The 13952-nt window shown below is 39.8% G+C and overlaps 1 protein-coding gene across 3 annotated transcripts in view; it reads left to right on the top strand.

Annotated features, from left to right (window-relative positions):
- LOC133654120 (SPRY domain-containing SOCS box protein 1-like) overlaps positions 1 to 13952 on the top strand; it is a 74270-nt gene that overhangs the window by 41573 nt on the left and 18745 nt on the right. Inside the window, exon 1 of one of the 3 annotated variants that reach the window (XM_062054158.1) lies at positions 8371 to 8525. The exons of 1 other annotated variant lie outside the window; for it this stretch is intronic. The gene's annotated coding sequence lies outside the window, so the exon portion shown is untranslated. Of the gene's footprint in view, positions 1 to 8370; positions 8638 to 13952 lie in introns of those variants that run through there. One more of the 3 variants, XM_062054157.1, reaches the window with a different exon arrangement.

Consider the following 13952-nt stretch of genomic DNA (forward strand, 5'->3'; position numbering starts at 1 on the left):
CAGTACAGGAGCACTGTACGTTATTGTCTTCATTCTCTCCATCAATGTCTGCTTTACGCAACACAAGCAAATCCTTTGCCACTGCTGATTGGCTGCTCTTTTCTTTTTCTCATTATCTGCAAGAGGGCATCGGAAGTTGGGCAATAGTTGTACGCATGTAGGCCAACATGTAAATATTACATAAGCCACTATTGTTTACTTACTGTATGTCACAATAATGTCAAAGTTGATACAAAGCAGTACACTGCATGTCACAATTCTTACAGTGCCTTTTTTGGAGTGCGTATCTCACTGACAATCTGTCATTTGTTTTAGTGTTTTTTGCAAATGCATTAGGATATTTCTACTAGTATTGTATGTCATTTCCACACAAAAATGCTGTTTGGATGATTTTCTTATACTTATAATCAAATTCATCAATATTACATAATTCATTGAATTATTATGATAGCCTCATAACATAAACATCCATCACAGGAGAAACAAACACTCACATTCACACTTCTGGGCAATTTAGAGTCTTTGTTTAACCGAACATGCTTGTTTTGGGAATGTGGGAGGGTCATAAAACTTACATTTGTGTTTAATCTTTCCATTGAGACCAGTGTGTTTGTTGTCATTACAGTACTTAAGCTTTTTTTTCCTTAATGTCAAATATATTATATCACTGAATAGATTACCATTTTCTATGGTCCCCATGGGCATAATAATCGGAAATGCATTGTTCATTAACTGCGGAATCCAGAAGCAGATTGGACTTGGCTGTGACCACCAGAGGTGCTGTTCTGCATCAGGATTGAAAATGCCCCCAGCAGCAAATATTTTCTTTCCCAGTAAAGTAATGAATAGGCTCTTTACTTTATACCTTTTATTATGTTACTTTGCAATTCTTTATCTAGCTGCAGTAGAACTCACAGAGTAAAACACCCTTAAGGTCATACAATTCAGAACAGAACATAATTTTTGTGGTTTCATATGCTTTTTGTGGCTTTTTTCAGAAGTCGCCATTGTGCGTTATGTCACCAATAGGAATGGGCACCAAATTCGATACTTTTATAGGTAGAGACCGTAATCTGTCTGTATTACCGGGGATTGTGTATGTAAAATCAATATCGATATCTTTGTTGCATGTGACGTCACGTCCGGGTGCCTCCTCGCACTGGTTTAAGATGCACCACCTACCTCTAGGTCAGTGGTTGTCACACTTTTTTCACCAAGTACCAACTCAGAAAACACTTTGCTCACCAAGTACCACCATAATGACCAACATTCAAATACAGTGGCGTAGTAGGCCTAAGTATTCATTAAAACAAGGCAGCGGTTTATATTAGTATAATTCATATGTTTGGCCTCTGTAACAATACACAGAGTTGAAACTGTAACACTGCGTTTGAAAACAAGAAAAAATAAAACACTGAACTTTAATCAAGTGACTATTTGGTGTACCACGAGATGTTACAATTTTCTATAGCAACACAGCAAGAAGAAAGTGCTCAAAAGTACAGTAAGGCTCCCCTTTTCTAAATGTGCTAGGTTCATGCTAATTTAAATTGGATTTCCCACAGACAGGCTACTAATAAGCATTAGTGATTTTACATAGCGACAAGTACAGGTTACAATAAACAGTTGGTGTGTAACCAATACAATATTTACAGTTTGAAGGATCAACAAAAGAAAAGACTGGAACATTCAACTTAAAGGCATAGGCTACTTTTTGACTCGGGCAAAACATCGTAATCCAGACATGTATGGCCAACTGTGTTTCAAAGTTAGTAGCTAACATGGCGCCTTGTGGTCACGTGAGGGGCTTTTGACCAATCATTTAGGAGATCCCTTTGGCCGTACTCTCTGACTGGTCAAAAGCCCCTCACGTGACTACAAGGCGCCATGTTTGCTTCCAACTTTGAAACTAAGTTGGCTATACTCTCGATACACGGCTCTGCCGCCGTCTATATGCTACTGCCATCTAATGTCTTGGAATTGCAACTGCATGCAAAGTCTACTGTATAATACAGCACTTGCAAATAAGACACAGAAGTGTAAGAAAACTAGATAACCGGACAGTGCAACTCAGTACTAAATGTTAAATATATAAGTGTTTTAAAACAATTAACATTTATTATTATTGGAACATACGCAAATGTACCAAAAATTGAGTATCGGTATCAAAGAAGAACATTATAAAGTTTGAGTTTGACGTTGAGTCTGCGACTTGATTTCAGCGTTTAATTGTAACAAAATAAACAAATGACTGAGATACGAATAGTTTTACTTAATTCCACAAAGTATATAACCACAGGGAAAAATAAATTAACTATCATTTGGCTTCCAGATGGACTGGACTCCCACATTATCAATTAATTTAACAAATTAATAATTTTACCCACTCAACATCCATTGCAGCCGATCACCTTGGAAAGGGGATCCCTACATCTATTTTAAAGGCTTGTGCAAAATTCCAAATTCAGAATTTTAACTCATTTGAAGAATTACAATTGACTTGGCTCCATCACACATGATTTTGAATTGGAATTGGGCGGCGTGGCGAAGTTGGTAGAGTGGCCGTGCCAGCAATCGGAGGGTTGCTGGTTACTGGGGTTCAATCCCCACCTTCTACCATCCTAGTCACGTCCGTTGTGTCCTTGGGCAAGACACTTCACCCTTGCTGCTGGTTAGCGCCTTGCATGGCAGCTCCCGCCATCAGTGTGTGAATGTGTGTGTGAATGGGTGAATGTGGAAATACTGTCAAAGCGCTTTGAGTACCTTGAAGGTAGAAAAGCGCTATACAAGTATAACCCATTTATCATTTATCATTTATTACAAAAAGTAGAATTTAATTTGTTACAATGTATTAAAAAAAACGTATAGCCAAGTAACAGGAAGGACTCGTCACAAATGTTTTTGGCTATGCAAACACAAAAATAAACACAAATTCCCTCCGTTTTTGGATAAAGTAAAGCGCTCTGGGAAATTTGGTATTTTTCCACTGTTTTCATAAGTTTGAAAGTAATTATGCACATGTGTCAAACTCAAGTCGGGGGGGCCACATCATTTTATGTGGCCTGAAAAAGTCTAGAAAAAAGAAACTTAATCTTTTTTGCTAAATGTACTCCAATGTTGACAGAAAAATTGACTGGATGTAGCTGTAGTTTTTGTTAACTGTTTACCATTTTATTATTTGATGCAACAAGCTATTACTTTTTTTTTTGTCATTGTAAATCTTTATATATTTCTACAACGGAATATCCTCTTGAGTTGTGATTCCCAAATAAGTTTATCATCAGTTTGTAGGTAAACAATGATAATAAAATGAAGGGATAATTGTATAATGTTGTGAGGCAATTATGCATATGTTTGGCAGTTACATACAGCCCTTTGATGCTGCGCGGTTGTTCTTCCAAGATGCAGAATGGACGGCTCCGGACGACAGCGTGAAGGTAGGCTTTGATATGTTCTTCGTAAATCATTAAAACTACCAATATACAGAAACAACAACAAAAAGGCAAGCGTGCCTAACGGACATGAAACTAGGACTTAGCATAGGCTAGGAGAGTGGTTCTCAAATGGGGGTACGCGTACCCCTGGGGGTACTTGAAGGTATGCCAAGGGGTACGTGAGATTTTTTAAAAATCCATCCATCCATTTTCTACCGCTTGTCCCTTTCGGGGTCAAGGGGGGTGCTAGAGCCTATCTCAGCTGCATTCGGGCGGAAGGCGGGGTACACCATGGACAAGTCGCCAATGTCTGTCAAAAAGAACTGTGAAAAGAAATGCAACCATGTTGACAGCTAGATTTTTTTGGGGGACATGTTCCATAAATATTGATGTTAAAGATTTCTTTTTTTGTGAAGAAATGTTTAGAATAAAGTTCATGAATCCAGATGGATCTCTATTACAATCCCCAAAGAGGGCACTTTAAGTTGATGATTACTTCTATGTGTAGAAATCTTTATTTATAATTGAATCACTTGTTTATTTTTCAACAAGTTTTTAGTTATTTTTATATCTTTTTTTCCAAATAGTTCAAGAAAGACCACAACAAATGAGCAATATTTTGCACTGTTATACAATTTAATAAATCAGAAACTGATGACATAGTGCTGTATTTTACTTCTTTATCTCTTTTTTTCAACCAAAAATGCTTTGCTCTGATTAGGGGGTACTTGAATTAAAAAAATGTTCACGGGGGGTACATCACTGAAAAAAGGTTGAGAACCACTGGGCTAGGAGACAAGCATAACTTAACATTGGAAACGTGAACTCACAAATCTTACGTGACAGTAGCGGGAAGCAAATAATGAAGCCACACCGAGTGACCGGAAAAAGCAGGCTTAAATAGAGTCAGTGATTACAAACAGGTGTGATCCAAACAACAAATGACAGGTGAAACTAATGAGTCGCCATGGTGACAAAAACAAACAAGGAAGCGAAGACAGAACTAAAGAAGTCCAAAACTAACAGAACATAACTAAACAAAACATGATCCGGACAACGGATCATGACATTTGAGGCCAGTCATAACTGATGAAAATGAGTGTGACACCTCTGTCATAATGCATCAAATGAAATATTTTTCATGCCTTTATTCTTAATTTTGAATATAAAAAAAACATTTGCTGTGATTAAAATACAGTATAATGTGTATATAAGGCAAAATAAAAAATCAATCTATATTACCTAAAACTTGTCTGAATATAGGAAACTGAACATATATTGTGTATATGAGGTTCAAATAAATAATATTTTTGATTATACAAAACTGTATTGTATGGAATAAACTGCAATGCAATAATCTAAAATTTCTAAATTTTAACACGGGTGTCAAACTAATTTTTATTGAGGGCCAAATCACAAATATGGCTGCCTTCAGAGGGCCGCTCATAACAGCGAATATATGAATATAAATGTATAACAGACTGGTTACACAATTTGCAAAGGCAGCTATTGTTGCCCGCGGGCCGTATGTTTGACACCCCTGATGTAGAAGGACATTGTGGGCCAAATTAAAATTACATGGCGGTCCACATAAAATTACGTGGTGGGCCATATAGAATGGTGTGGCGGGTCACATATAATTATGTGGCGGGCCATATTGAATGATGCGGTGGGCCACATTAAATGATGTGGCAGGCCATATAGAATGATGTAGCGGGTCACATAAAATTATTCTACATGGTGGGCCATGTAGAATGATGCGGTGGGCCACATAAAATTATGTGGCGGGCCATATAGAATGATGTGGCGGGCAACATAAAATTATGTGGCGAGCCATTTGAATGATGCGGTGGGCCACATAAAATTATGTGGCGGGCCATATAGAATGAAGTGGCGGGTCACATAAAATTATGTGGCGGGCCATATAGAATGATGTGGCGGGTCACGTAAAATTATGTGGCGGGCCATATAGAATGACGTGGTGGACCACTTAAAATTATGTGGCGGGCTATATAGAATGATGTGGCGGGTCACATAAAATTAGGTGGCAGCCCACATGAGATGATGTGGCAGGCCATATAGAATGATGTGGCGGGCCACATAAAATTATGTGGCGGACCATATAGAATGATGCAGTGGGCCACATAAAATTATGTGGCGGGCCATATAGAATGATGTGGCGGGTCACATAAAATTATGTAGGGGGGCCATATAGAATTATGCGGTGGGCCACATATAATGATGTGGGGGGCCATATAGAATGATGTGGAGGGTCATATAGAATGATGTGGCGGACCATATAGAATGATGCAGTGGGCCACATAAAATTATGTGGCGGGCCATATAGAATGATGTGGCGGGTCACATAAAATTATGTAGGGGGGCCATATAGAATTATGCGGTGGGCCACATATAATGATGTGGGGGGCCATATAGAATGATGTGGAGGGTCACATAGAATGATGTGGCGGGCCATATAGAATGACGCGGTGGGCCACATAAACTTATGTGGGGGGCCATATAGAATGATGTGGAGGGTCATATAGAATGATGTGGCGGGACATATAGAATGACGTGGTGGGCCACATAAAATTATGTGGGGGGCCATATAGAATGATGTGGCGGTCACATAAAATTATGTGGTGGACCAAGTAGAATGATGCGGTGGGCCACATAAAATTATGTGGGGGGCCATTTAGAATGATGCGGCGGGTCACATAAAATAATGTGGCGGAACATATAAAATGATCCGGTGGGCCACATAAAATTATGTGGGTGGCCATATAGAATGATGCGGCGGGTCACATAAAATGATGTGGCAGCCCACATTATATAATGTGGCATGCCATATGGAATGATGTGGCGGGTCACATAAAATAATGTGGCAGCCCACATTATATGACGTGGCATGCCATTTAGAATGATGTGGCGGGTCACATAAAATTATGTGGCGGGCCATGTAGAATGACTTGACGGGCCACAATCAAATTACATGGCGGTCCACATAAAAAAATGTGGCGGGCCACATTGGATGATGTGGCATTCCACATTAAAATGACTTGGCGGTCCTCATAAAAACATGTGGCGGCCCATATTAAGGCCTACTGAAATTAAATGTTTTTATTTAAACGGGGATAGCAGATCCATTCTATGTGTCATACTTGATCATTTTGCGATATTGCCATATTTTAGCTGAAAGGATTTAGTAGAGAACATCGACGATAAAGTTGCAACTTTTGCTCGCTGATAAAAAAAGCCTTGCCTGTACCGGAAGTAGCGTGACGTCACCGGAGGAAGGACTTCTCACAATTCCCCATTGTTTACAATGGAGCGAGAGAGATTCGGACCGAGAAAGCGACGATTACCCCATTAATTTGAGCGAGGATGAAAGATTCGTGGATGAGGAACGTCAGAGTGAATGACTAGAATGCAGTGCAAGACATATCTTTTTTCGCTCTGACCGTAACTTAGGTACAAGTTGGCTCATTGGATTCCACACTTTCTCCTTTTTCTATTGTGGATCACGGATTTGTATTTCAAACCACCTCGGATACTATATCCTCTTGAAAATGAGAGTCGAGAACGCGAAATGGACATTCACAGTGACTTTTATCTCTACGACAATACATCGGCGAAACACTTTAGCTACGAGCTAACGTGATAGCATCGTGCTTAACTGCATATAAAAACAAAAGAAATAAACCCGACTGGAAGGATAGATAGAAAATCAACAATACTATTAAACCGTGGACATGTAAATACACGGTTAATAATTTCCAGCTTGGCGAAGCTTAAAAATGCTGTTGCTAACGACACCATTGAAGCTAACTTAGCTACGGAGCTAACGTGATAGCATCAGGCTCAAATGCAGATAGAAACCAAATACATAAACCCCTGACTGGAAGGATAGACAGGAAATCAACAATACTATTATACCATGAACATGTAAATACACGGTTAATGCTTTCCAGCTTGGCGAAGCTTAAAAATGCTGTTGCTAACGACGCCATTGAAGCTAACTTAGCAGCGGGACCTCACAGAGCTATGATAAAAACATTAGCGCTCCACCTACGCCAGCCAGCTCTCATCTGGTCATCAACACCCGTGCTCACCTGCGTTCCAGCGATCGACGGAAGGACGAAGGACTTCACCACGATCATCCATGCGGTCAGTGGCTAGCGTCGGCTAGCGCATCTGCTATCCGAGTCAAAGTCTTCCTGGTTGTGTTGCTGTAGTCTGCCGCTAATACACCGATCCCACCTACAACTTTCTTCTTTGCAGTCTTCATTGTTCATTAAACAAATTGCAAAAGATTCACCAACACAGATGTCCAGAATACTGTGGAATTATGAGATGAAAACAGAGCTATTTTGTATTGTATTCAATGGGGTACCGATACTTGCGTTTCACTGGTTACGTCACGCGCATACGTCATCATCCAAAGACCTTTTCAACCGGAAGTTTAGCGGGAAATTTAAAATTGCACTTTATAAGTTAACCCGGCCGTATTGGCATGTGTTGCAATGTTAAGATTTCATCATTGATATATAAACTATCAGACTGCGTGGTCGGTAGTAGTGGGTTTCAGTAGGCCTTTAAATGATGTGGGAGAATTTCGATTCTATCCTTCAATTTGAATTCGAAAACTACTTCCTGATTGCCACATCCAACCATATTTATGGTATTGAATTGGAATTTGGGAGACCTTTTTCAATTTAATTCAGAAATGTACACAAACTGGCTACTGGGGCAGGTACGGTTGAGTCCGATGAACTATGCCTCGCAACAGTAACACTAGAGTCAGTTGCTCAAACACTGCTGCGTCTGCTGGGAGGAATATGTAATCCGTTTGGGAAAATCCATAATTGATCTATTTATGTGGATTGAAAGATACGTGTAATAACAAATGTCAGCTAGCTTTGCTGGGGCTACGGGCAGGCAGCAGGCAGGCAGGCGGGCGGGCAGGCAGACGGGGAGGTCCTAACAGGCTCTCAGCAGCTGGGCGCATTATACCATGTGACTGAAGACATGTTAGCTAGCAGCCATCATCACTTCACCTAATTCATGTCGTCCTCGGTCGGATGGTGAAAGGTAAGCCCGCCGACATGCAACACACACAGCATTCAACCATGGACGTGTAGACGACTAACGACTGGAAGCTACTGTAACGCGGCTCTGTTTAACCCATTCTTCTCTACACAAGGTTTGTGTTTAAAATGCTACTTATCGTTTTTTTTTTACTACTAATACCCAAGCGTTTCGTTTCACTGCATCACACGCTCCGGTGGAAGTGAGATTTTCGCCATTATAGCCGAATAAACACACACCTGCTTGTCTCTCGAACGTTCAGTTTAAACGAAGGAGTCTGGGTCGTGTACGTGCCTCGGCCCCTCATTCTTCATGTTTTCACACTTTTTGCTAATGTCTTGCTTTTCTAAATGGCCTTCGTAGCTTTCAAGTAGGTGTTTTTCGCCATCGTTTGGCTGACAATCATCTAGCCGGGGTCGGTTCATTTAAACATTAGCTTGTATATCAGCTAGCATGACAGGACGTTATCTTACTTTAACTGCAGCAGTCGTATTGGCTACCGTCATCTAATTCTTCATTTTGCATTCATACATACCTATCCTTGCATAGAAACGTGCTTTTTTAAAAAAAAAAAAAAAAAATTATTTTTATTAATCAATCCAACAAAACAATACACAATAATACCACAACAATGCAATTCCAATTCAAAAACCAAACCCGACCCAGCAACACTCAGAACAGCAATAAACAGAGCAATTGAGAGGACACACAAACATGACACAAAACAATCCAAAAGCAGTCAAACAAAAATTTGTATTATCAACAGCGGTATCAATATTAACAATTCCAACATAGCAGTGATTAGAAATACCTCATTGACATTATCATTACAGCTATTTATAATTTAAAAAAAAAAAAACTTTAAAAATGAACAATAGTGTCACAGTGGCTTACACTTGCATCACATCTCATAAGCTTGACAACACATTGTGTCCAATATGTTCTTCAATGATAAAATAAGTCATATTTTAGGTTCATTTAATAGTTAAAACAAATTTAAATAATGGATCCCATATTCCAATATATGACTCATTATTATCTAAACTAAATGCAGTTTTTTGTACTGATATCATTTCCATAGCTTGTGTGTACCAGTCAGTATGAGTTGGACTATCAACATCCATCCATTTTTTTGTAATATTACTAGAGATGTCCGATAATGGCTTTTTTGCAGATATCCGATATTTCGATATTGTCCAACTCTTAATTACTGATTCCGATATCAACCGATACCGATATATACAGTCGTGGAATTAACACATTATTATGCCTAATTTTGTTGTGATGCCCCGCTGGATGCATTAAACAATGTAACAAGGTTTTCCAAAATAAATCAACTCAAATTATGGAAAAAAATGCCAACATGTCACTGCCATATTTATTATTGAAGTCACAAAGTGCTTTTTTTTTTTTAACATGCCTCAAAACAGCAGGTTGGAATTTGGGACATGCTCTCCCTGAGAGAGCATGAGGAGGTTGGGGGCGACTGGGTTGAGGTGGGGAGGGGGGGGTAGCGTCCCGGAAGAGTTAGTGCTGCAAGGGGTTCTGGGTATTTGTTCTGTTGTGTTACGGTGCGGATGTTCTCCCGAAATGTGTTTGTCATTCTTGTTTGGTGTGGGTTCACAGTGTGGCGCATATTTGTAACAGTGTTAAAAGTTGTTTAAATGGCCACCCTCAGTGTGACCTGTATGGCTGTTGACCAAGTATGCAGAGCATTCACTTGTGTGTGTGTGTGTGTGTGAAAAGCCGTAGATATTATGTAATTGGGCCGGCACGCAAAGGCAGTGCCTTCAAGGTTTATTGGCGCTCTGTACTTCTCCCTACGTCCGTGTACACAGCGGCGTTTTAAAAAGTCATAAATGTTACTTTTTGAAATTGATACCGATAATTTCCGATATCACATTTATCGACCGATAATATCGGCAGTCCGACGTTATCGGACATATCTAAATATTACCCTTTTTGTTATGATGCATACGTGCTCCTAGTCACTGCTGTTGTGTCCTTGGGCAAGACACTTTACCCACCTGCTCCCAGTGCCACCCACACTGGTTTAAATGTAACTTAGATATTGGGTTTCACTATGTGAAGCGCTTTGAGTCACTAGAGAAAAGCGCTATATAAATATAATTCACTTCACTTCACTTCTTGAGGGCCGTGGTTAGTGGTGCCTTTCACAGTGCTTGTTTTTCTTAAGGTAAAATATTGAATTATATTGCTTCATTTTCAGAAGACCCCGTGGGCGTAATTGGGAATTGATAGTTGATTAACTGCATCTTGAGAATCTTGGACGTCTAAATAGAGTGCACTAGTTGGCTGCAACCAGTAACTGCAGCTGTAGCTGCAACCGCTGTTGATTCAGCCCCACCAGATCTTCACGAGAGCGTACGTGAAATAACATTTCAAATGCAAAATATCTTTAAAAAAATACCATTGCAAAGACCAAGGAAAATAAGCGGTCCAATGGTACTTGAGCCATTGTGATTGGCCAAATATTAAGGGAGCTACGAATTTTTGAAGTTCTAAAATCAGTCGGGTTTTTTTCGTCCTGGGTTATCCATTAAAGGGGTCTTTATGATTTGTTTCTAAATTTAAATACTTCCTTGTGGTCTACATCAGGGGTCCGCAACCACCGGTCCGGGGATCGGTACCGGTCCGTGACGCATTTGCTACCAGGCCGCAGAGAAGCATTAAATAATTTATAAGGGACTGCATTTTCTCTGACTTAACTTTGGTCTGTCCCACTAGAAACACCAATAAGCTTGTTTATAGATTTACAAAAAAACTCCTCATAGGAAGTTGTTATATTTGTCATAACTTTGTGACATCATACAATGCACATTAATGAACATATCAAATATAAATGTGACAGATTGTAGCCAAAGGCTGATTCCCACCTGCATCTCATTGCAAAGAAACAAGCCCAGGGGTCCCACTAATTCAGCGTTCTAGTGAGTTGTTTTTTTGCTGTATTTATCTGGCACAAGTAGAAAGCCGGTTCCTGAAAAGAATGCCTACATTAAACAGGTCCGTGGTGCAAAAAAGGTTGGGGACCACTGGTCTCCATAACATGTAATGGTGATTCTTTGGTCAAAATTTTGCATAAATTGTTTTACAGACCGTTTTTGAGCAGCTTTCCGACCGTCTCTTTAGGATGCGCCGTTTTGTGGGCAGGCTTGTTTACGTACCTCCACTTCGACTGTGTCTTCCACTTTCTTGTAGTTTTTAGCGCTTACATTGCGAGTCTACTGATAGATATAAGTTTGAACTTAATGCTACCTTGTATTAGAAATAGCAACAGCGGAGGATGCGTGTGACCTAGTCTGCCCCACAAGAGGCTAGAGAAAAATGAGCTTAATGACTACAGCGTGGACTACAATGGCAGACGCGTGCAAGGAACTCTTAAACATTTATATCATATCGATAATCTTGTGACGTTTTTCCCAACCGGTGATGTCACAGGTTGTGCAAATTCCAAACGGACCATTTTGAGGAAATGTGAAAAAAGGCAAGATTGTTTTATAAATATCTCAGCAATGCCTCCACAATATGATTTCAGATTTTAGGGACTTATGCAGATCCCAAATACACAACAGCAGCTACCAATAGGTAGAAATGTTGGTTTTGCATAAAAGGGCCCCTTTAAGACAATAGAGAAATTTGTGACTTTCAAAACATATCTTCCTTATTTGTCATGAATGCATGAAATAAAAAGTAAATGGATTAGTTAAGTAAGCAAAAGAAAATAACTTAATGAAAAAATTAAGAACTTAAATATTTTTTTAAATTATTTAATTAAGTTAAGTAGTGGCGTTGCAATTAACAGAAAGATAGCTCAAATTTCCTTGAATTTTCAAATGGAGATTTATAGCAGATAATTGTGCATTAGTAAAATACTATCTGAATCTGACCATAGTTGTTGTATTTTCCTGAATAAAATGTTGAACAAATGTTTTTGTCCAAGGTGAGGCGGCACCGGCAGCCATGATGGCCGCTGCGGCCTCCCTAAAACATTTTGAGGGGGCCCAAAAACCACGATCGGATGCTCAGACTGACTTCATATTTCAGGATTCTTTGGACAAATATGTGTACGAACGTCTAAAACTATAAGTAAAGAAACCAAAACTTATCTTCGGGTATAATTTTGTACCATCTTGAAACGTAAAATTTAGCGTGTCGATTTATTCAATTTCTTAACTCAAACCTGTAAATTTCCATGTCGAGACACTTATAGGAAAGGTAAACTACTTTGACCTATGTGCTTTTCAATTGGTCAAAAAATTACCCCACATAGAGCAAGCAAAGACGCGCATTGCAAACTGCCTCGCTCTGAGCGGTCACAAGCTGCCGCTACAATGGAGATAAGTAGGTCAGCGGCCAATGGTCACGTACCTACCTTTTCCACCATAAGTTCCTGAAACCAAAAGTTCCTGTAGACCTGTGTGGTTTGTGTTTACACCACATTTTACAGTTCAGGGTAGTTTATACAAATCAGGCTGATGACGTATGAATGAGTGGTACAGTGTATTTCTACATTCATGCCGTGTAAATGGACATAATTAGGTCAGATTTATTTGACTAAAGTGTAAGTCAATAAAATACAAAGCAATAAGATACTAAACTATGATTTTAAAAAAATTAAAGCGTACCTGATATAAAGTCTGGCTTTTGTTCAGTGTCCTACAGTCAGAAAGTCATCCCCTCAGTAAATGATGAATTCATGAGGGTCAGGCAAGTCCTAAACATCCATTTCAGCTGTAGTACAGAACAGCAACATGGAAAACCGGCGGAAGAATGTCAATTGTCAAAGTGTCTGCTGTGATGACAGTCATAAAAACAATGAAGATATTGGTTACCTAACCCCTGATTTCAATAGGAAGCGTCACGGCTGCAGCACGTAATCGCCACGGAACAGCACCGCAACAATCCGGTTCTGTTGCGGCTCCGCCGTGCAGGAAATAGCGCAGACTTATACATTATCTCGCGCATTATCATGTGATAAAGTAAACACTGAAGTGAACACCGTGAAATATCCTGAGCTTTGTCGTGCATCAATATCTGCAGGCGGTCGTGTCTTCGACAGCATTGACTTGACTTGACTCGTGCAAAAGACCACAGTTTTGCCTTGCAGAACGACATTTTTATTCAACACAGCAGTAACTTTATCCTTTGCAAGCATTGTAGACACAAAACTCCCACGAACCACGCTCCTGCTTCCCTGGCCCTGTATCAACTGGCATTTGACACGGGACCCCATATGCGCACATAGCTGCCCAGGATACGCCTGTACCGTATTTTTCGGAGTATAAATCGCACCGGAGTATAAGTCGCACCTGCCGAAAATGCATAATAAAGAAGGAAAAAAACATAAGTCGCACTGGAGTATAAGTCGCATTTTTGGGGGAAATTTATTTGATGAAACCCAACACC

Source organism: Entelurus aequoreus, linkage group LG07, assembly GCF_033978785.1.
Source record: "Entelurus aequoreus isolate RoL-2023_Sb linkage group LG07, RoL_Eaeq_v1.1, whole genome shotgun sequence".
Taxonomy (NCBI): Eukaryota; Metazoa; Chordata; class Actinopteri; order Syngnathiformes; family Syngnathidae; genus Entelurus; species Entelurus aequoreus.